Consider the following 22,660-nt stretch of genomic DNA (forward strand, 5'->3'; position numbering starts at 1 on the left):
ATGACTGATGAGGTCACAGGTGACGATGATTGATGAGGTGACAAGTGACGATGATTGATGGGGTGACAGATGACAATCACTGACGGGGTGACATGTGACGATGATTGATGGGGTGACAAGTGTCGATCACTGATGGGGTGTCAAGTGACGATGATTGATAGGGTGACAGATGACGATGACTGATGGGGTGACAGGTGACGATGACTGATGGGGTGACAGGTGACGGTGATTGATGGGGTGACGGGCGATGGTCACTGATGGGTGACAGGTGACGGGCGTTGGTGCACGGCGGTACTGATAGCAGTCTCTGGTGACCGGTGAACTTTAGGCTATGTCCACATGTGAGCGTAGCGATCGCGGGCAGAATCACTGCGATTCCGCCCGCGATCCAGAAATCATTGCAAATTGCGGGACGCCTGTGCGTTGCCCGTGATTTGCAATAGCACCCCAAACGCTGTGCGATGTTGCTGCGATTTCCGCCTGCCGAATCGCGGTAACATCACGCAAACAACGCATGACGCCCCAAAGAAACTCTTGTACCTTTTCTGGGCGTCATGCGTTGTTTGCGCGATGTTATCGCGATTCGGCAGGCGGAAATGGTGGCAACATTGCACAGCGTTTGGGGTGCTATTGCAAAAAACGGGCAACGCACAGGCGTCCCGCAATTTGCAATGATTTCCGGATTGCGGGCAGAATCGCAGTGATTCTGCCCGCGATCGCTGCGCTCACATGTGAACGTTATGGGTGTCAATTTCTGGGCACTGATGAGGTGACTGTTGGGTGACAGGTGACATTGGGGGGGGGGCTGAGGACTGTGTGGGGACCTTTATTAGTGTGATTTTACTTTGTGACAGATGTACAGAGCAGTAACTCACTATTTCTAGCTCTGCTCCCCTCATACTGGAAACTGTGTGAGGGGAGAAGAGCTAGTAACAGTCAGTTACTGCTCTTTGTTTACATTTTCTGATCGGCTGTGAATGGATTCACAGCCGATCACATAGTAAACAGTCACTGTCAGTGACTGTTTACTACTGCCGGTGACAGCTGTGTTCCTACGGAACACAGTGCCACCGACATGACCGCGCTGCGCGCTCCCGATCGCGCATGCGCGGTCATCTCCCGGCCGCCTCCATTGTGATCGGCTGTGTCATTGGAACACAGCCGATCACGTGGGAAACAGCCACGCCCAGTGGCTGTTTCCCCCCTGCCGGTGACGGGGGGTGTCCCGGGGACACCCCGACACCGGCAGTGCACGGCGGCGCGCCCGCGATCGCGCGCCTGCCCTGCATTTCCTGGGTCACGTCATATGACGTCCGCCCAGGATAATAGCCGCACCGTCCCGCCGTCATATGACGGCGGGCGGGCGGTAAGTGGTTAAGCAACTGTGACGTAAAAAAAAAAAAAAAATGCTTGCAAGACTTCACCCTATACAAACCTGCCCTCTTAAAGTACAATTCCTGCCTCCCTGATGCCAAACAAGCCTACTTTGTCAGTTTTATTATTACCTTGTCATTCAGTCCTCATCGGATCTTCTCTACCTTTAACTCTGTTTTGTTCCCCACCACCTCCACCCACTGACTTACACACTGCCCAGGAGATTGCCAACCACTTCAAAACATTTATGCAGTTTGTAAGGACATCTCCACTGTACAGATACTGTATCTTCCCCACCTAACATACCCTGTCCAACAACCCATTCAATGCTTTCCTCTTGGCTAATACATACAAACAGATCCTGGAGCTGAAGGACAGATGTTCAGGGGTCCCAAAATGAAATGGGGTGGACGGATTTTAGCCAAAAAGCCAAGAGTCATGCCAGGGTTGCAGCCAACCCAATGCCCAGATCCTGACTGAGAAACAAAACATTCAACAAATAGATGGGTATGCTGGCGCTCCCTGGACTGATGACAATGGGCACTTTGAAATCACTGGTCTTGAATAGTCATAATGAACAATGTCAAATTTATTTAAAAACACTTGAAAACTGTAAAAATTATGAAAACCACTGTAAATGGCAGAAAGTCTCCAGCAGTGAGGCAATACCTTATGAGAGGACCCAGGGATTAGGTGAAAACGCTTGTCCAGGTGAAAAGCCTTGAAGGTGGAAGCACTCAGGGGCAGGAAGAGGAGGAGAGGGGGGGGGGGGAGAACCTCAACCGCCGTAACTCAATCCGGCCGCGAGGATGTTCGGCAGCACCGCGGCGTCCACTCCTTGCATCAAGCGGCTGAGGTGGCGCTGAAGAATGACGTCACAGGCCGCCAACAACCGACTCACGTGGATCCAATCAGCGGACCGCGCTTGGCCTCGTTCCCGTGGAAACCGACAGATCTCAGATCTGATGAAGGGCAATGCCTGAAACATGTCATCCCCCTTTCTTTGTGGCTACTAATTCCCCCCACTGTGAGGCAGCTCACACTGTTGTTCTGTGCCCAGTTCAGTGAGACTGCCTTTCGCATCGGTTTCCACGGGAACGAGGCCAAGCACGGTCCACTGAATGGATCCACGTGAGTCGGCTGTTGGCGGCCTGTGACGTCATTCTTCAGTGCCGCCTCAGCCGCTTGATGCAAGGAGTGGACGCTGCGGTGCTGCCGAACATCCTCGCGGCCGGATTGAGTTACGGGGGTTGAGGTTCTCCCCCTCCCTCCTCCTTCTCTTCCTGCCCCTGAGTGCTTCCACCTTCAAGGCTTTTCACCTGGACAGGCGTTTTCACCTAATCCCTGGGTCCTTTCATAAGGTATTGCCTCACTGCTGGAGACTTTCTGCCATTTACAGTGGTTTTCATAATTTTTACAGTTTTCAAGTGTTTTTAAATAAACTTGACATTGTTTGTTATGACTATTCAAGACCAGTGATTTCAAAGTGCCCATTGTCATCAGTCCAGGGAGCGCCAGCATACCCATCTATTTGTTGAGTGTTTCCTCTTGGCTAGGCTACTGCTGAAGGGGTTTCCAAACTTTTCTTAGATGCCCACCAATTGTCCCCTTACAACTATTACAGTCATTCTCTTATTCTATGGTCTCTCACTCACGTTTTCAATCCCTCCCTCTCTACTGGCATCTTCTCCTCACCTTTAACCACTTGCCGACCGGGCCATAGCCGAATGATGGCTACAGCGCAGTCAGATAGTTCTGGGTGGGTGTTCAGGGACATCCTCCCGGAATGGCGCTTCCCGCACGCCCCCTGGGGCACGCACATGGAAGTGTCCATGCAGGCCGGGTCCTGTGGATCACGGATTGTGGTAAAGGGCCAATGACAGTGGCCTTTTACCACGTGATCATCAGTTTTCAACAAACCGGCACATGTCCCGTTCAGTTTTCTTCCCTACTCGCGCACTGTACACAGCAATCGGTACAGTGTGCAAGGAGAGGAGGGAGACTGCAGAACCGCTCGCCCCTGCCTGACCCATGCCTCAATCATGCCAATCAGTGCCTCATTCATGCCCATCTATGATAATTTGTGCCTCAATCATGCCAATCAGTGCCTCAGTTTTGCCCATCCATACCTCAATCATGCCAATCTGAGCCTCATCCATGTCCATCCGTGCCACATCTATGCCACATGCTCATGGGTGCAATATCTATGCCACATCAGTGCTCATTCGTGCCACATCCATGCCACGTCAGTGCTCATCCGTGCCACATGCATGCCACATCAGTGCTCATCCATGCCACATCAGTGCCATGTCAGTGCTCATCCGTGCCAAATCAGTGCTCATCCATGCCAGATAAGTGCTCATCCGTGCCTCATCCATGCCACAGGTGCTCATCCATGCAACATCAGTGCCACTACAGTGCTTATCAGTGCCTCACAAATGTGTAATGGGTAGTCAGAAAATTAGATTTGTAGTTTTATGTCCCTAGAGCACCTGACGGTGCTCCCTGAATGTTGGGCCTCTGTATGTGGCTAGGCTGTGTAAAAGTCTCACACATGTGGTATTGCCATACTCAAGACTATGGAAAAAACTGGTGAAAAAATGGCATGTTCAAAAGACTCAATGCCTCCTAGATTACAGTCAGGTCCATAAATATTGGGACATCGACACAATTCTAATCTTTTTGGCTCTATACACCACCACAATCGATTTGAAATTAAACAAACAAGATGTGCTTTAACTGCAGACTTTCAGCTTTAATTTGGGGGTATTTAAACATCCAAATCAGGTGAAAGATGTAGGAATTACAACAGTTTGTATATGTGCCTCCCACTTTTTAAGGGACCAAAAGTAATGGGACAATTGGCTGCTCAGCTGTTACATGGCCAGGTGTGTGTTGTTCCCTCATTATCCCATTTACAAGGAGCAGATAAAAGGTCTAGAGTTCATTTCAAGTGTGCTATTTGCTTTTGGAACCTGTTGCTGTCAACTCTCAATATGAGATCCAAAGAGCTGTCACCATCAGTGAAGCAAGCCATCATTAGGCTGAAAAAACAAAACAAGCCCATCAGAAAGATAGCAAAAACATTAGGTGTGGCCAAATTAACTGTTTGGAACATCCTTAAAAAGAAAAAAACACACCGGTGAGCCAAGCAACACCATAAGACCCGGAAGACCACGGAAAACAACTGTGGTGGATGATCGTAGAATTCTTTCCCTGGTGAAGAAAACACCTTTCACAACAGTTGGCCAGATCAAGAACACTCTCCAGGAGGTAGGTGTATGTGTGTCAAAGTCAACAATCAAGAGAAGACTTCACCAGAGTGAATACAGAGGGTTCACCACAAGATGTAAACCATTGGTGAGCCTCAAAAACAGGAAGGTCAGAGTAGAGTTTGCCAAACAACATCTAAAAAAGCCTTCTCAGTTCTGGAACAACATCCTATGGACAGATGAGACCAAGATCAACTTGTACCAGAGTGATGAGAAGAGAAGAGTATGGAGAAGGAAAGGAACTGCTCAAGATCCAAAGCATACCACCTCATCAGTGAAGCATGGTGGTGGTAGTGTCATGGCGTGGGCATGTATGGCTGCCAATGGAACTGGTTCTCTTGTATTTATTGATGATGTGACTGCTGACAAAAGCAGCAGGATGAATTCTGAAGTGTTTCGGGCAATATGATTTGCTCATATTCAGCCAAAGGCTTCAGAACTCATTGGACGGCGCTTCACAGTGCAGCTGGACATTGACCCGAAGCATACTGCAAAAGCAACCAAAGACTTTAAGGGAAAGAAGTGGAATGTTATGCAATGGCCAAGGAAATCACCTGACCTGAATCCGATTGAGCATGCATTTCAATTGCTGAAGACAAAACTGAAGGGAAAATGCCCCAAGAACAAGCAGGAACTGAAGACAGTTGCAGTAGAGGCCTGGCAGAGCCTCACCAGGGATGAAACCCAGCGGCTGGTGATGTCTATGCGTTCCAGACTTCAGGCTGTAATTGACTGCAAAGGATTTGCAACCAAGTATTAAAAAGTGAAAGTTTGATTTATAATTGTTAATCTGTCCCATTACTTTTGGTCCCTTAAAAAGTGGGAGGCACATATACAAACTGTTGTAATTCCTACACCGTTCACCCGATTTGGATGTAAATACCCTCAAATTCAAGCTGAAAGTCTGCAGTTAAAGCACATCTTGTTTGTTTCATTGCAAATCCATTGTGGTGGTATATAGAGCCAAAAAGATTAGAATTGTGTCGATGTCCCAATATTTATGGACCGGACTGTATATGTTGGGGTATTTGCTTTCCAAAATGGGATCATTTTGTGGGCGTTTCCGTTGTCCTTGTGCTCCAGGGCCTTCAAAAGTGTGATAGGTTGTCAGGAAATTATATGCGTAATTTATGCTCCTAGAATGCCTGGAGATGATACTTGGATGTTGGGGCTCTGTATGTGGCTGTGTAAAAATCTCACACATGTGGTATCACCATACTCAAGAAGAGTAGCAGAATGTATTTTGGGGTGTAGTTGCAAGTATGCCTATATAGTATTTGAGAAATAACTTGGTAATATGCCAATTTTGTGAAGAAAAAAAAAACATAATTTTTCAAAGAATTGTGTGAACAAAATTACAACTTCAAAAAACTTGCCATGCCTCTTACTAAATACCTTGGAATGTCTACTTTCCAAAAATGTGTCATTTGGGGGTATTTGTACTTTCCTGGCTTGTTAGGGTCTCAAGATATGAGATAGGCCGGCAGTACATCAGGTGTGATCAATTTTCAATGATTGCCACAATAGCGTGTAGACTCTACAACCTTCACAAAGACCAAATAATATATATTTATTTGGGTTATTTTTACCAAAGATATGTAGCAGTATACCTTTTGGCCAAAATTTAAAATGAAAAATTACTAAATTTGCAAAATTTTAAAACCTAAATGAAGAAAAATGCATTTTTCTTTTACAAAATTTTCGGTCTTTTTTCATTCATATAACAGACAAAATGATGCAGCGCAAATCCTGTAAATAATGGCATAAGAAATAAAGAGTCCCAAAAAGATGAAAGAGACAGTTCCTTAGGTCCAATCTGTGTTGAAAGAGGATATAGGAGACAACGATTCCACACGGTGATCTCCCTCCACCATAAAGCACACTGATGCCCTCACCTCATGATTCGACCACTGTGTTACCAGAGGTCAAAAATCGCAGTGTCAATCCACATCAATAAGCAGGCTTCAGGTACATTCGTATACACTCCTTGATAACTAAGGACCAGATAGGACTCACAGATCGGATTCCCCAAATGTAGACATTCCGAAGTATAAATGAAAGAAGAAAACCTCTAAGTGCAGACTGCCAGTACTAAACTTCCTTTAATAAATATAATATGCACTTACATGGTAAACGATAAACACAGGCACATCAGTACAGGTGCACATCGATAAGACTTCAGCGTCGTGGGCTGTGCATGCCGGCAGCCAGCCACACACGCTCGGAAGTCGGAACAGCAGCAGCAGCGGGTGACGTCAGACGGATGCGGCTCAACCTCCCGTACGTACGTTACGTCCACCGGGACTTCGTCAGCGGGGGTGGAGCCTATCAGTCACCAACATGATTATATAACCTGACGCTGCTCACATGATCTTGATGACGTACTTGACAAAACACTGAGGACATCTAGTGGTCAATGTCAAGTATTACATCCTTCAAGTAAAAGAACCCACAAGGTCTCTTGTAAATACTAATGTCTCATGGTCAATTTGTAAAAAACTTTTTTCCATATCCCAGACAGTAAAAAGACCTGACATCAACCGCTGCTGTAATAAATAACACATGTATATATCTTTACAAATGAAGGCACATACATATAATGTAAAAATACCCACACTGTTAAAAACACATAAAAACACATAAAAAAATATATATGTATTAAAAAGTTCATATAAAATCAGAAACAAAGATATAAAAAGTCAATCACCTATCCGAAATAAAACAATTAAGGTCAAATTCAACATTTAACCCTGACGGATGAGAAACTTTAGTTTCAAATATCCAGTAAGATTCCCTTTGACTCAGGAACCTAACAAAATGTCCTCCCCTCCAGTGCCTATTCACCCTCTCTATGCCCCAAAACCGCAAGCCTCTGGGGTCACGATTGTGCACCATCCTGAAATGTTTGGACACACTATGGGTTTTCAGGCCTTTCTTGATGTTACTCACATGTTCGCCAATGCGAACATGCAATGCCCTGGAAGTTCTGCCGACATACTGGAGGCCACAATCACACTCCAGCATGTAGACAACTCCCTGGGTCTGGCATGTGATCAATTCCCGTATTGGATAGACCTTATTTGTGGCAGATGCTGAAAATTCCTTCCGCTTCTTTAAATTGCACTTGGAATGCCTGCAAGCTCGGCATCGCCCACAAGCATAGAAGCCTGATAAAAAAGTAAAAAGTTTATTTTCTTTAACCACTGGCGGGTCCACCACTCCAGGAGCCAGTACATCTCTCAAGGTTCTGGCCTTTCTGTAAATGAAATGGGGACGAGAAGGTAAAACTGGACCTAAATCACGATCCTTTAACAAAATGTCCCAATGCTTGGCCACTATCTTTTCAAATTGTTTGAATTGTATGTTGTAATCCAAAACCATCCTGAAATCCTGAGCATTTGCTTTATTCTTAGGTGGACCAGAGACAAGGGCACCCCTGTCCATATCTGCCACTCGAGTAATTTCTTTCTCAAGATCAGCTTGGTTGTAACCTTTCTGCACAAACTTTTTAGATAACTGTGCGGATTGTGATAAAAAATCCACTTCAGAGGAACAGTTCCTCCTCAAACGGACGAACTGCCCCCTGGGGATATTACAAAGCCAAGCTTTGTGGTGACAACTACTCAATGGAATGTAACCATTCCTATCGGTAGGTTTGAAGTAGCTGCGTGTCTTGATAGCATTCTCCTCTCTGAAAATCTCTAAATCCAAAAAGACAATCTTTTCCGGATTGGTATTCCAAGATAGAACAATGTTCAGATTATTGGAATTCAACCGTTCCATAAACCTATTGAGACCTTCAGAGCTGCCCTGCCAAATAAGGAACACGTCATCTATGTACCTGTGGTTCCTTATTTGGCAGGGCAGCTCTGAATCCGGAATCCGGAAAAGATTGTCTTTTTGGATTTAGAGATTTTCAGAGAGGAGAATGCTATCAAGACACGCAGCTACTTCAAACCTACCGATAGGAATGGTTACATTCCATTGAGTAGTTGTCACCACAAAGCTTGGCTTTGTAATATCCCCAGGGGGCAGTTCGTCCGTTTGAGGAGGAACTGTTCCTCTGAAGTGGATTTTTTATCACAATCCGCACAGTTATCTAAAAAGTTTGTGCAGAAAGGTTACAACCAAGCTGATCTTGAGAAAGAAATTACTCGAGTGGCAGATATGGACAGGGGTGCCCTTGTCTCTGGTCCACCTAAGAATAAAGCAAATGCTCAGGATTTCAGGATGGTTTTGGATTACAACATACAATTCAAACAATTTGAAAAGATAGTGGCCAAGCATTGGGACATTTTGTTAAAGGATCGTGATTTAGGTCCAGTTTTACCTTCTCGTCCCCATTTCATTTACAGAAAGGCCAGAACCTTGAGAGATGTACTGGCTCCTGGAGTGGTGGACCCGCCAGTGGTTAAAGAAAATAAACTTTTTACTTTTTTATCAGGCTTCTATGCTTGTGGGCGATGCCGAGCTTGCAGGCATTCCAAGTGCAATTTAAAGAAGCGGAAGGAATTTTCAGCATCTGCCACAAATAAGGTCTATCCAATACGGGAATTGATCACATGCCAGACCCAGGGAGTTGTCTACATGCTGGAGTGTGATTGTGGCCTCCAGTATGTCGGCAGAACTTCCAGGGCATTGCATGTTCGCATTGGCGAACATGTGAGTAACATCAAGAAAGGCCTGAAAACCCATAGTGTGTCCAAACATTTCAGGATGGTGCACAATCGTGACCCCAGAGGCTTGCGGTTTTGGGGCATAGAGAGGGTGAATAGGCACTGGAGGGGAGGACATTTTGTTAGGTTCCTGAGTCAAAGGGAATCTTACTGGATATTTGAAACTAAAGTTTCTCATCCGTCAGGGTTAAATGTTGAATTTGACCTTAATTGTTTTATTTCGGATAGGTGATTGACTTTTTATATCTTTGTTTCTGATTTTATATGAACTTTTTAATACATATATATTTTTTTATGTGTTTTTATGTGTTTTTAACAGTATGGGTATTTTTACATTATATGTATGTGCCTTCATTTGTAAAGATATATACATGTGTTATTTATTACAGCAGCGGTTGATGTCAGGTCTTTTTACTGTCTGGGATATGGAAAAAAGTTTTTTACAAATTGACCATGAGACATTAGTATTTACAAGAGACCTTGTGGGTTCTTTTACTTGAAGGATGTAATACTTGACATTGACCACTAGATGTCCTCAGTGTTTTGTCAAGTACGTCATCAAGATCATGTGAGCAGCGTCAGGTTATATAATCATGTTGGTGACTGATAGGCTCCACCCCCGCTGACGAAGTCCCGGTGGACGTAACGTACGTACGGGAGGTTGAGCCGCATCCGTCTGACGTCACCCGCTGCTGCTGCTGTTCCGACTTCCGAGCGTGTGTGGCTGGCTGCCGGCATGCACAGCCCACGACGCTGAAGTCTTATCGATGTGCACCTGTACTGATGTGCCTGTGTTTATCGTTTACCATGTAAGTGCATATTATATTTATTAAAGGAAGTTTAGTACTGGCAGTCTGCACTTAGAGGTTTTCTTCTTTCATTTATACCTCGGAATGTCTACATTTGGGGAATCCGATCTGTGAGTCCTATCTGGTCCTTAGTTATCAAGGAGTGTATACGAATGTACCTGAAGCCTGCTTATTGATGTGGATTGACACTGCGATTTTTGACCTCTGGTAACACAGTGGTCGAATCATGAGGTGAGGGCATCAGTGTGCTTTATGGTGGAGGGAGATCACCGTGTGGAATCGTTGTCTCCTATATCCTCTTTCAACACAGATTGGACCTAAGGAACTGTCTCTTTCATCTTTTTGGGACTCTTTATTTCTTATGCCATTATTTACAGGATTTGCGCTGCATCATTTTGTCTGTTATATCTCTCTGGGATTTTTTGCTGTGTGTCCTGGGTCGGTGTTCAGCTGGCATCTCCATCTAGTTTAGCTACACTTACCTGTCTGCGCTGATTGTTTTTTCATTTACTGATTTTTTCATTCATAGCACACAAAAAAAAAAAAACAGTAATGATTAAATACGACCAAAAGAAAGCTATATTTGTGTGAAGAAAAAAAAAAGAGAAAAATGTAATTTGGGTACAGTTTTGCATGACTGAGTAATTGTCATTCAAAATGCGAGAGCACTGAAAGCTGAAAATTGGTCTGGTTAGGAAGGGGGTATAAGTGCCCAGTGGGCAAGTGGTCAAAGAATACACAGATCATCCTCATAATTAAAAAACCCTCACTGGACCCCACCAACCTGAACAAGCAATGACCTAATGTACCTCCTTGATCCCTTTTACCTCTAAACACTTAGAATGTTTATTATACATCCATCTGAGGATATACCTTCTTGACCCCTTACAGTCTGGCTTTTGCATGCAGCACTCCACAGAAACTGCCCTACAAAAACTAATTATTTACTAACTACTAAAACCAAGGGCCACACTACTAGACCTTTTGATGGCCTTTGATACCGCTGACCACCTGCTTCTCCTCAAACTCTACCCCCTTGGCCTCCAAGATTCTGCTCTTTCCTGGTTTCTCACCTATCTATCAGAATACTCCTTAAGTGTTACCTACAACACGGTCTCTTTTTCTCCACCTCTTCTTTCTGTACGGGTCCCCCAAGGCTCTGTTCTCGGACCCCTTCTCTTCTCTATTTACACCTTTTCTCTTGGTCACTTGCTAACCTCCCACGACTTTCAATACGATCTCTACACTGATGACACCCAAATATAATCGGTCTACTCCTTACCTCACCTCCATGGATGTCACAACACTTCCTTAAACTAAACCTTTCTAAAAATGAGCTTGTAATATTGCCCCCTGCCCTTACCCTCCTCTCTGACTTTTCTATAAAGATCACTAATACAACTTTCAGCCCCTCTCATCACACCAGGCTACCAGGTGTAATCCTAGACTCTGACCTGTCCTTTCAGCCACAAATCTATTTCCTGTCAAATGCTTGGAGACTTAACCTCCATAACAGCTCTAAAATGTGCCCTCTTAACTAATGAAACCACCAAGTTCATTCACTCCCTTGCTATCTTTTGCCTTGAATATTGTAACTCTCTTCTCTTTAGGCTTACCTCTACGCAGGCTATCTTCCTACCCCTTCAGTCTATCATGAATGCTGCTGCCAGGATCATCTAACTTACCAACTGCTCAGTGTTTGCCATCCATCTCTGAATTTATCCACCAGCTTCCGGTTGCCCTGCAAATTAAATATAAAATACCAACATACAAAGCCATTTACAACTGTGCCCCAAGCTACATTACCAAAATGTCTCAAAATATCACTCAAACTGTCCTCTCTGCTCCTCCCAAGACCTCCTACCCTTTGGCTCTTTGGTCTCCTCAAATGCTCCTCTCTAGGACTTCCCCAGATCCTCTCCCATCCTCTGGAACTCTCTAACTAATTCTTTGATAAGTTCATCCCCCACAGCTATTAACGTTTGTACCACTTGCCCCACCCCCAATAGATAGTAAGCTTCTATGAGCAGGGCCCTCTTAACCCTCTTGTGTTTTATTTTATTGTATTGTAACTGTATTACCTCCCTTTATTTTTTAAACTGCTGTGCAAACTGTTGGCACTATATAAATCATGTATTATAATTATAATATTAAATTACTGACAGATGTTTTCTGACATTTTATATTTTTGCAGTTAATGGCTATGAGCTTATTCTTGTAGATGTAATGTACACGCAATAACAGAAAAAAAGATTTACCCTGCATTCTTCATATCTCTGTATAAAATAAACATCTGTAGCATACCAAGTTATTATGCAATACAGTTGATCAGTGAGTGTGCCCCAGAAAATTAAAAAGTATACAGCCTCTGACAAGCCACACAGAATAATGCCCTATACAAGTTATGCATAGATCACAATGTCCTATGATCGAGGGCTAAGCTGGGTCCTTAGCAACCAATCAACAGCTGTTTTAGTAAGCATAGCAGCTAAGACAAACAACTAAGCCTTTTCATTTGGCCAGTTTTCTGAAGACATGACCTGGGATAGAAATGAAAGCAGAATGCCAGTGGCCTGTGTTTTGTGTACATTTTGGCAACAGTTCTTCTCACAGTATTTCTAAGCCAAGCTCTTAGCTCCCTCCATGAATTCCACTGCTACAAGAAATGCTCCACTGCTGCCAATCCCACATTGTCCTAGTAAATTCTCATCTTCAAACGCTGGCAGGAAAAAAAAAATAATAATAATAACCAAGCAAAGAAAATATGGCACAAAACGTTTTTAAAGGACCACCTGTTGTCTATTATTTTTGCATAGCACTTACTCATAAATCATAACACAAGGTAATTAATCAAGCTGTCAAGTAGAGGGTCAAAGGTTATGTCACAGTGTCAAGAGGTTAGGCCTGGGCTGATGGAGGTCAGGGTCACACTGCATTCCTCATTATCAAGTTGGGATGAGAGATCGGCTCAAGCTAACAAAAGTGAAAGCAGATGGACGAGTGAGTGGATTGAAAGAGGAGAGGGGGGAAAATGCATACAAAAAATTCTGCAGACAAAAAGGAAAGCGAAGAACGTGTCAGCTGCCTTCAAAGAAAAGGGTGAATAGCAGAGGAATACATTGACATGGGCTCAAAAGACATCACATACGACAGGGAAAATATGGTTCTTTCTATGCAAATAACAAGAGACAGGAAAATTTGCTTGGCTGATTTGCAAGGGGGAAAAGTAATACAAGAAATTGCTGTCATTTACTCAGTTTTCAAGCAGAACGAGGTACTTTTACAGAAAACAGCTAAATACCAGGACCTTTTTAGTTAACACTGCTTGTTACTGCTTATCCAAAGGGCTTTATAACCATTTTCAGAAATTCAAAAGAGCAGCCAATTTCTATAATTACAGAAAATAGGAAAGACAAATTAAGAATTTGTTTTAATAGTGGAGGTGGTGATTTTGATGATGGCATCAATATACATGAGATAACAGGTCTCCTAGTATTTGCAAAGTTTCACTGGTGAAGTAACAAGGGGGCAAAGGACACAGCAGCCACAACAGCTATAAGGGGCCCACATTGCCATTCTCCTAACAGTCATTTATTCAAATACAACACTTACTCTGGATTTTCTGAACTGTCAGAGGATGACAGTCTCTGTACTAGTACTGGCTAAAAACGACGAAAGGGTCGTGAATGATTATCATTCGAGATATTCAAGTAGATAATGAGGAGCTGGAGTTAGACCAGGGGTTGAATTTTACATTTAAACTGGAGTACCACATTATTTTAGTTGGTACCCACATTCTCTGAACATATACTTGGTGTGGCACCAGAAGTTCTTCCATAACCATTAGCTATTTATAAGGTCTCCAGTATGGTATCATCCTTGAATCCTGACCCTAATTTGACCCTCCACTCTTTTTTTTCTTCTGACACTCTCCTCTATCTTGCTTTTTTTTGCTCATTAACACCATGTGATGAAGGCTGGTAATGGCTGAGAGTGTGTTAGCAACATTCTAGCAACAAGGCAAGATGGGATGATGTCATCTCTGGGAGTTATTCAGTCAGACTTTGGAAGGTACGTAAATGGCCTACACATATAGACAGGGCATTATCCAACTTTGGTCAAAGCTGCACAATTTGTTATCTAGAGGCACCCCTTACTTGCATAGACAGTATTTTGGTAAAGTGAACTATCCTTTTAACAAAATACCATCTTTGTAAACTTGTTTTCACAATATAAAATGTTAAGTGCTGTGTCCTATGATTCTATATTGGGGCCTTTGCTGTTCAATTAAAATATTAATGATACAGAGGTTGGAATTAAGAGCTCAATTTCAAGGTTTGCTGATAAAACCAAAGTTTGCGGGGAAATGATAAATGTTACATCATTACAGAAAGACCATGACAAAATAGAGAGTTGGGTAACTACATGAGAGTTGAGGTTTAATATTAAAAAATGTAAAGTTTAGTTTGACATAGAACAACTTAAATTTATGTCAACCCTGTTTTAGGTCAATTCCCAGACCATTACTGAAGCTGGGGGAACACATTAGCCATAGTGAAAAAACTCCCACTGTGACAAATATTAAAGTATTGCACATTCCTCCTACTGCAAAATATCACAAAATATCCTTATTCCCTTTTTCTGGAGTGAGCCATAACAAGTCTTTATTTTCACACTATATATATATATATATATATATATATATATACAAAATCTCTCAACTAGCGTTGTTGGCACATAGAATTAGTTATCCTTATTATTTCGACTAACGTTTAATGCTGTATTGTAGACGCATAAAGATTATATACAGGTGCATCTCATAAAATGATAATACAGTATCATCACAAAATGTATTTCAGTAATTCAATTAAAAAAGTGAAACTCATCTTTTATATACATGCGTTACAAAAAGAGTGTTTTATTTCAACCATTTCTTTCCATTTTGACGATTATGGCTTACAGCTAATGAAAACTCAAAATTCAGTATTTCAGAAAATAAGATTACTTAAGACCAATAAAAAAAAAAAGATTTTTAATACAGAAATGTTGGCTTACTAAAAAGTATGTTCATGTACAGTATAGTACACAGTCATTACTTGGTCGGGGCTCCTTTTGCATGAATTACTGCATCAATGCAGCGTGGCATTAAGGTGATCAGCCTGGGGCACTGCTGAGGTGTTATGGAAGCCCAGGTTTCTTTGATAGTGGCTTTCAGCTTATCTGCATTGTTGGGTCTGGGGTCTCATCTTCCTCTTGACAATACTCCACAGATTCTCTATGGGGTTTAGGTCAGGCGAGTTTGCTGGCCAATCAAGCACAGTGATAACCATGTTCATTAAACTAGGTATTGGTACTTTTGACAGTGTGGGCTGCTGCCAAGTCCTGTTGGAAAAATAAATCAGCATCTCCAAAAAGCTGGTCAGCAGAAGGAAGCATGAAGTGCTCTAGAATTTCCTGGTAGAGGGATGCGCTCACTTTGAACTTGAAAAAAGTGGACATGGATTCCAAAATCATCACTGACCGTGGCAAATTCACGCTGGACCTCATGCAACTTGGATTCTGTGCCTCTTCACTCTTCCTCCAGACTCTGGGACCTTGATTTCCAAAAGAAATGCAAAATTTTCCACAGTCTGTAAAGATTTGGGGAGCCATGTTATCTGCTGGTGTTGGTCCACTGTGTTTTATTAAGTCCAAAGTAGGCACAGCCCTCTACCAGGAAATTCTAGAGCACTTCAGGCTTCCCTCTGCTTACCAGCTTAAAGGAGATGCTGATTTCATTTTCCAGCAGGACTTGGGACTGCCCACACTGCCAAAAGTACCAATACCTGGTTTAATGATCATGGTATCATTGTGCTTGATTGGCCAGCAAACTCACCTGACCTAGCCCCATAGAGAATCTGTGGGGTATTGTCAAGAGGAAGATGAGACACCAGACCCAACAATGCAGATGAGCTGAAAACTGCTACCAAAGAAACCTGGGCTGATTGCCTCCATGCAACGCCGTATTGATGCAGTAATTCATGCAAAAGGAGCCCCAACCAAATACTGAGTGCATACTATTCTGTACAGAACACAGCCAAATGGTAACACTGACGTGACACACATTGAAGTGCATTTTTGAAACACATGGCAAAGGGGGCATTTTTTTTATTGCAGGTTGTCATGCGCTCAAAAACACGCAGATGCAAACAAAAATTAATGCAAGCGAACCCCACATTGCCACGTACATTCCAAATGCTTACCAAAGCATGCATTTTCTTGTGAGTTGCCGTGCATTCGGAAATGTGCACATGCGAACGAATGGTAAGTGTGATGCGTGTTGCCATGTGTTTTCAAAATGTGCCGCAAAGTGTGCATTTTTGTTGCCACACATGCGTTGCTATGTGTTTTTGAAACACACAACAAAGTGCTTGTTTTCTGTGCAGGTTGCATTCGGAAACATGACATACACTGCTGCACATTTTCAAAACACACTGCAAAGCATACATTTCTTTATTTCAGGTTGCTGTGCATTTGGAAACAACCAGATGTGAACGAATGGTAACGCAAATGTGGTTTTGTTTTGGAAACACACAGCAAAGCGTGCATTTTCTTGCAGGTTGTTATGCATTTGGAAATGTGCAGTTGAGAATGCAGCCTAAATGGTAATGAAAGTGTGACATGCATTGCCCCGCATTTTAGAAACGGACAACAAAGCCTGTGTCTTCTGTTGCCATGCATTCAGAAACACACAGATGCAAACCCAGCCTAAATTACTCAGTGAGAGCAAAGCATGTTTGGTGGAAGTAGCCATGTGCTATGTGGGTTGTGTGCATGAGTGCCCTCTTAGCAACTGGCAGTGGGGAAAATGGAAGATCAGGGCTGCTCTCTGCAAAACCATTACACAGAGCAGGGGAGTATAACAAACCATTACACAGAGCAGGGAAGTATAACAAACCATTACACAGAGCAGGGGAGAATAACAAACCATTACACAGAGCAGGGGAGAATAACAAACCATTACACAGAGCAGGGAAGTATAACAAACCATTACACAGAGCAGGGGAGAATAACAAACCATTACACAGAGCAGGGGAGAATAACAAACCATTACACAGAGCAGGGGAGAATAACAAACCATTACACAGAGCAGGGAAGTAGAACAAACCATTACACAGAGCAGGGAAGTAGAACAAACCATTACACAGAGCAGGGAAGTATAACAAACCATTACACAGAGCAGGGAAGTACAACAAACCATTACACAGAGCAGGGAAGTACAACACCATTCAACAGAACAGGGAAGTATAACAAACCATTAAACAGAGCAGGGAAGTATAACAAACCATTACACAGAGCAGGGAAGTAGAACAAACCATTACACAGAGCAGGGAAGTAGAACAAATCATTACACAGAGCAGGGAAGTATAAAAACCATTACACAGAGCAGGGAAGTATAAAAACCATTACACAGAGCAGGGAAGTATAAAAACCATTACACAGAGCAGGGAAGTAGAACAAACCATTACACAGAGCATGGAAGTAGAATATGTTTATTATTTTTTAAAAAAAGGAAAAAAATTGCCTTTAGAATCACTTTAATTTTCTGACTAAAGTTTCACTTACTGCTTGAGTTCCCTCTTTACCTCAGAGAGGAATGGAGTGTGTGTGGGGGGGGGGGGGGGGGGTAACACAATTCCATTCCTTCCCTAATCACCGCCCACATGAAGGTCCAGAAACAACCTCAGTAACCCTTATGGGCCATACACACTATAAGATTTTCTGAAGACTTTTTTCTTCAGACTTCCCAAAACCATATAATATGAGGTCAAACCTAAATACTTTCAATTTGTATGCAATCTGGCAGACCCTTGCACTACATAGAAAATGTAAATCTGAAGGAAAAAGTCTTCAGAAAGTCTTATAGTGTGTGTACGGCCCTTTAGACCCACCCACATCAACTCCCACAGCTGCTACAAGTGACTCCCATAGCCTGCCCTGAAACTATAGAGGCTCAAAGGATCATGGAAAATGTAGTATCAGGACTGGCAAAGCAAGGAAACAGGATGTCAGAGAAATTCAGCCAGGAGGAGGAGTGACATCACAGGAATAGAAACCTGCTGTATACAGCTAAAGTAGGTACTGTAAGATACAGAGAAACTGACACTAGGGTTGTGATTCATTTACATTCACAATGCATCTGCTGTTTTGGGAGGAAAATCTGAAGTTAGATCAGTCATTTTATTCTCTTATCTATGTCAAGTTTTCATTTATACCTTTTAAACCGCATTTCCAATAAAACGGTTTGAAATGTTATGCACTTGGGTGCCAAAAATACACATGGGAAATATACATTAGGAGAGGCATCAATGGAGGAATCAATGGTGAAAAGGGATCTGAGAATGCATGCAGATCAGACTTTAGCCTAAAACGCATGGGCCAAATGTCGGCCAGTTCAATAGAAAACGGCCCGATATTGGGCCCATGTGTATGGCAGCGGGCCCGACCATTTTGAAGGCACATGACTGAAAAAGGTCTGCCGCCCTGCTAGGTTAAAAAAAAAAAAACTAGTGATGTGTACTAGGCTTTAGCAATAGCATGCAATGCCAAACAAAGCTAACAAAATATTCTCATCTGCTAGAAAGACCATATATTCAAGCGATAAATCAATAATTATACCTCTTTACAAAACATTGGTTCAGCCTCATCCTGAATATGCAGTTCAGTTTTGGTCACCAATCCTCAGGAAAAGCATTGAATTAGAAAGATTTCAGTAAAGGGCAGCAAAAATGAAAAAAAGAGGTGCCCAGGACTAATGGGACAAAATTTGAAATGTTTGGCTGAAGCAGTTTGGGGCTGCATTTCTGCAAATGGAGTGGAAGATTTGGTCAGGATCAATGGTTTGCTCAATGCTGAGAAATACAGGCAGATTTTTATCCATCATGTCATACCATCAGGGAGGCGTGTGATTTGCTGCAAATGTATTCTGCAGCAGGACAACAACTCCAAACATACAGCCAATGTCATTAGGAACCATCTTCAATGTAAAGAACAAGGAGTCATGGAAGTGATGGTTTGGCCCCTACAGACCTCCGATTTCAACATCATCGAGTCTGTCTGGGATTACCTTAAAAGAGACAGAAGGATTTTTAGGCAGCCAACAATCACAGAAGATCTGTGGTTAGTTCTCCAAAATGTTTAGAACAATCTACTTGCAGAGTTCCTTCAAAAACTGTGCTCAAATGTACATAGAAAAAGGGTTGCAGTTTTGAAGGCAAAGGGTGGTCAAACAAAATTTTGATTTGATTTGGATTTCTCTTCTGTTCGCCTTTTTTCCATTTTGTTAATTGATAAAAAATAAACTAATAACACTTTTTTCTGAAAGCATTCCTAATTTACAGAAAATTTTCACACCTGCTGAAAAACATTTGCACAGTACTGTATAGTGCAAATTAGAGATCAACCGATTATCGGCAACATCAAGGGCGGATATGCACTTTCCCCAATATATCAGAATCGGCCCCGGCGGTTACCGTTACTGCCATGATGTCATTTTGTATGTTGCGCCATGCGCCTCCGTGCACTGGGAGTCTGGGACAGCTTCTGCGGCCTTTATAGGATGCCTCCCTCAGCCTCGTTTTGGAGTCCCACAGTGCGCACAGTGTGTTTTCCAGCCACCGCGGCCACATACTGGAGTCTCTGCACACTGCACAGTCGGGAGAGTGAGTGATTCTTCTCAATCATATAGTAAAGTGACCAGTCACAGTGTATTTTAAAAACAGCCGCTACGGCCACCCACCTACCACTGCCCGGTTCCAGCCAGCCACACACACCCGCAGGCCTGCACCAGCCAGACAGCCACAGGCCCTGCCTGTACCAGCTAGCCAGCCACAGGCCCTGGGCCTGTACCAGCCAGCCACCCACAGGCCCTGGGCCTGTACCAGCGAGCCACCCACAGGCCCTGGGCCTGTACCAGCCAGTTACCCACAGGCCCTGGGCCTGTACCAGTCATCCACCCACAACACAGGGTGCCAGCCAGTCACCACAGGGTACCAGCCAGCCACCCACCACAGGGTGACAGCCAGCCACCCACCACAGGGTGACAGCCAGCCACCCACCACAGGGTGACAGCCAGCCACCCACCACAGGGTGACAGCCAGCCACCCACCACAGGGTGCCAGCAGCCACCCACCAAAGGGTGCCCAGCCAGACACCCACCAAAGGGTGCAAGCCAGCCAGTCAGCCACCCACCACAGGGTGCCAGCTAGCCACCCACCCACAAAAGAGTGCCAGCCAGCCACCCACCAAAGGGTGCCAGCCAGCCACCCACCAAAGGGTGCCAGCCACTCATCACCACAGGGTGCCAGCCAGCCAGTTTTTTTTAAGCCTATACAGTATTCAATTCCATTACATTTCAATGGAGATGGATGCATATAGAAAAATTAAAAGTGTGGTCTGGGACTATTTCTCATCTCCAGGAAAAGCAGCAGCAGTGTGCAACACGTGCAAAAACAATGTAAGCATGGGATCAATAACTGCAAAAACCAAAAATAGGTCAAATCTTTGGGCCCATCTAAGAGTTCATCATGTTGGATTGTATAATGCAGCACAGAAAAAACAAAATGAATCACAAGGTGAAACATCACTAATCCAGGCAACAACAGATATGTTAAAGAAAAAGAACAGGTGGCTAAGATCGGATGGAAGATCCCAACTGCCGGACAGAGTAATTACAGAGCTGATGGTCACTGATAACCAGGCATTTACAATAGTGTCTGACTCTGGATTTAAGCAGTTGATGTCCATACTTGAGCCAAGGTACACACTGAAGAGTGTCAAATTTTATTGAACTGAAATGCTGGAAAAGATTCACCAAAAGGTCGTTGAGAAAGTAAAGGCTATGCTGCAACCAGAGAATGCTGGCAACTCACTCTCATTCAGGACTGACTGCTGGTCGGGACAAACAGAATCACTAATGAGTCTTGCATGCCATTTCATTGACAGCGGATGGACAAGAAGGCATTTGGTGTTGAATACAAAAGTGATGCAAGGATCCCACACTGAGGAGTACATTAGAGAAATGTTTCTAGGCATGGTAGAAGAATGGGGAATCACCAAAGAACGAGTGATGCTTGTGCTTCGAGACAGTGGAGCGAACATGGTGAAAGAAATGAGACTTGCTGAAGTGTCAGACCTCAGTTGCATGGCACACTCCTTCCAACTTGTGGTAAATGATGGTCTGTCAAACCAGAAAGCTTTGCTTGACATAATTAGCATGCTGAAGAAGTGCGCAGACCATTTCCACCATTCTATCCTTGCCAAGCAGTGACTGAGGTGCATTCAGGAAGACCTTGGCCTACCCAAAAACAACTTGATTCAGGCTGTTCCAACACAATGGAACTCAATGCTTCACATGCTGCAAAGAATGATAGAGCAGAAGCGAGTTCTCACTATATATTCCGGTGAATATGGACTTAAAGGACATTCTTGTCCTACTGCTGATCAGTGGGACATAGTAGCCAATATCATTGTGACCCTCCTACCCATAAAGGAAGTGACACTAGAGGCGAGTCATTACGACTCATCTGTGTCATCTGTCATCCCGTGTGTGAAAGTGCTGAAGATGCTTCTTTAACAGAATGAAGGACATGTGGCATTAAAAAATGTAGGCAGGCAATGAGGGACAGCCTCGCCAAACGGTTTGAGAAGCATGAGGAGAATAAAAATGTTGTGCTTGCATGTCTTTTGGATCCTCGATACAAGAACCATCCTTTCTCTTCTGATGATGTATTGGTCAAGGCAAAACAACGGCTGACAAGATATTCAACAGAAGGTGTAGGAGGTTCCTGACGAAAAGAAAAGTCAAGAAGAGAAGGTTTCTGAGGTGGAAGAGCAGGATGCAGGAGAAATATGTCCAAAAAGACAATGGACAGAAGAGAAAATTCATTGTGGTCAAATAGATGCCATGTTCGGTGTTTTATTGGGGCTTCATGCGGAGGATTCTTAATCTGCAATAATGAACCTGGATGATTAACTTCATCTCTATTTGAAGGAACCAGTAATTGACAGAAAAAAGTGATCCTCTTCAGTGGTGGAAAGACAATGAGGCACGCTACAAAAGACTTGCTTCTCATGCTAGAAGATATCTTTCTGCTCCTCCTTCCTCAGGTACCAAGTGAGCGAGTTTTTAGTGAAGTGGCAATTTATGAAAAGAAAAGAAGCCGTTTAACTGGTGAACATGCTGAAATGTTATGCTTTCTGCACTATAATATTGTTCTACTTAACTGGGAGTATTAAAAGTATAGTAGTATAGTACTAGTGTCCACTCCACTCCAATTCCACTGTCTAGCTTTTGTCTAGCTTTGTTCCTAGCAGTTTTGCACTGACTGCGCTGTGCTGCAGTCAGTGCAAAACTGCTAGAAAAAAGTTAGACAGTGGATTGGAGTCATTGCCAGTGGACTACTGCTGCAGTAGTGCGCTACTCACTGTTGCAATAATTTTAAATTACTACTGCAGTCACTGCAGTAGTGATTTAAAATGATTGCAGTGA

General features: G+C 43.4%; 1 protein-coding gene across 1 annotated transcript in view; it reads right to left on the bottom strand.

Annotated features, from left to right (window-relative positions):
• Positions 1-22,660, bottom strand: part of ARB2A (ARB2 cotranscriptional regulator A) — a 973,029-nt gene that overhangs the window by 589,967 nt on the left and 360,402 nt on the right. The window lies entirely within an intron of this gene.

The sequence above is a fragment of the Pelophylax lessonae genome (assembly GCF_965119305.1).
Source record: "Pelophylax lessonae genome assembly, chromosome: 1".
Lineage (NCBI taxonomy): Eukaryota > Metazoa > Chordata > Amphibia > Anura > Ranidae > Pelophylax > Pelophylax lessonae.